Here is a 2500-nt window from a genome sequence, read left to right as displayed (position 1 = left end):
CACCCCTCAAATCTTATCTATCGACTGATCTTTATTCGTATACTTATCCATCTGTTTATCTATCCCACCTATTTATCTATCGACTGATCTTTATTCGTACACTTATTCCTCCGTTTATCTATCCCGTCATTCGTACCAAGAATGGCCGATCCTTACTAACCCCTTTCCCCTTGACCTTCCCCTCGAACACCCCTCGCCATAACCGCCCTCAGACTCATCTCCCATTCGCGAATCTACTCCTAGTCGTGATGGGGACCACCACCCCCGACCACCACCCCTCCCGCGCCCACACCCCCCCGCCATTGAATACTGCGGATTTGATGTTTGAGATGAAACCTCACCTTGTGCATGTGATGTTTGAGACCTGTGAACCCATTAATGGGTTTACCCCCAACCCCTCAAAAACCCCCATTAGCCCTCCACCCCCTCTCCCACAAACATCAATCTCACCAACCCTCCACCTTTACCCTCCCCCTCACCCCCTCCACCCCAACCCCCCCCCCCCCCCCCCCCCACCCAACCCCCCCACATATCATATATCTTCTACCCCACCCAACCCCGCTATGACCTCATCAATCTCCATTTACCCCTAATATTCCCCAGTCCCTACCACCCCCACCCACCCAACACACCCACACCCCTGAACACCCACCCACTCTAAACCATAACCCCCTGCCCTCGCTCAGCCCTCCCCTTCCTCCTTCCCCCTTCCTTTCCCCTCCCCTCCCCTCTCCTCTCCCTAAAGTATTGACCACCTCGACACTTGATGGCTCTCGCTTGCTAGCTCATACGACTGACTTAGCTAGTTTGCTGGCTTGCTTGCGTGCTTGCTGGCTGGCTGGCTGGCTTGCGTGCTTGCTTGTCGCGCCGACCAAGACCTGGAGTCTAGATGCAAAGTTGCCCTCCGGGAAATTCTAGTGTTCTGACGTCCGCGTGTAAAAGAAGACGAAGGAGAAGGAGAAGAATGAGGAGATGGAGGAGACTGGGCGGCACTAGGAGAAGGAGGAGGAGGAGGAGGAGGAGGAGGAGGAGGAGGAGGAGGAGGAGGAGGAGGAGGAGGAGGAGGAGGAGGAGGAGGAGGAGGAGGAGGAGAAGAAGAAGAAAAAGAAGAAGAAGAAGGAGGAGGAGGAGGCGGTGGAGGAGGAAAAGAAGAAGAAGAAGAAGAAGAAGAAGAAGAAGGAGAAGAAGATTAAAAAGAAGAAGGAGAAAGAGAAGGAGAAGAAGGAGGAGATGGTAGAAAAGGAGAAGAAAAATGAGCTAAAGCCAAAGAGACACAACACCAAACCGAACTAGAAAAAAAGATGAAGCTATCAAAAAGAAAAAAAAAGTGGGAAAAAAGAAGAGCAAACCAAAAACAAACAGGAAAACACAAGGAAAGAACAAGAAAAAAAAGGATACTGTAAAAAAAAATATATAGAAAAAGAAACGAAACACATAAAACAATGATAGCGTTTTTATCCTTTCGACGAGATAACTTCTTTTCTCGTTAATATTTTTTTTCCTTCCGTGAACTAAATACGAGAAAACGAAAAAAAGGAAACACGAGTCCCTCTCCCCTACTTCCCCTTTCAACCAACCAAACCATCTGCTTCTCATACTTAAAAACGAATCTATGTTCTTCCTTAAAACCGAATTCGCTTCCCTTCCTTAAAAATGAATTTACCTTTTCCTTAAAAACGAATTCGCTTTCCCTAACTTAAAAACGAATTCGCTTTCCCTTCCTCAAAAACGAGTTCACCTTTTTCTTAAAAACGATTTCGCTTCTCTTACTTAAAAACGAATTTGTTTTCTTCCTTAAAAAAACAAATTCGCTTTTCTTCCTTAAGACCGATCCATCTCTCTTCCTCAAAAAACTAATTCACTTCTTTCTTAAATACGAATTCGCTTTTCTTCCTTAAAAACGAATTCACTCCTCATTCTTAAAAAACGAAATTAAAAAAAAAGAGGCGAGAACATCTGAGAATCCTGCTAAACGGAGCAGTATATCCTCAAGTTCCAGGAACAAGAAACTCCTGCATCCCCCCCCCCCCCCCCCGTGTTGTCCCAGCTGCAACAACAGCTGATGATCAATATCCTCGGTCTTACCTCCCTGGGAAGCGCTACGACACACCGAACCTGTGCACGATAGGCCTACATGCTCGCTCAACCTGTACGGGATAGGCCTGCAAACACACTCCAAAACCGTACGGAATAGGTCTATATATACAAACATGTGTCAGATGGAACAATATATAAACAAAAGCTGTGAGGGTAGGCCTACATACACCAGCACCAAACCAGTGCAAAATAGACCAACGCATACACACTAACCTTTGCGAAATAGGCCTATACACGCGCCAGCTGTCTGAACAAGTCAATTTGGGATAATGGGAGAGCCATTTTGGTTTCGATCGGGATGGGGAAAATATTATCAAATGTGGACTTTTTTCATTAAGATGCATGTTTTTGCATGATTCTGTTGTAACTACCGCGTTTTTTCGATCTAAATCTCATGCCAATA

General features: G+C 46.0%; 1 protein-coding gene across 47 annotated transcripts in view; it reads right to left on the bottom strand.

Moving 5' to 3' along the window:
• The window catches only part of unc-104 (kinesin family member unc-104), a 124917-nt gene that overhangs the window by 107414 nt on the left and 15003 nt on the right, over positions 1 to 2500 (bottom strand). The gene's annotated exons all lie outside the window — the stretch shown is intronic.

The sequence above is a fragment of the Penaeus japonicus genome, unplaced genomic scaffold, assembly GCF_977035675.1.
Source record: "Penaeus japonicus unplaced genomic scaffold, GWHDUDI00000001_assembly GWHDUDI00000023, whole genome shotgun sequence".
In the NCBI taxonomy this organism is placed as follows: domain Eukaryota; kingdom Metazoa; phylum Arthropoda; class Malacostraca; order Decapoda; family Penaeidae; genus Penaeus; species Penaeus japonicus.
Note: the sequence above shows the minus strand (reverse complement) of the source record. Positions and strands in the feature narration are given on the sequence as shown.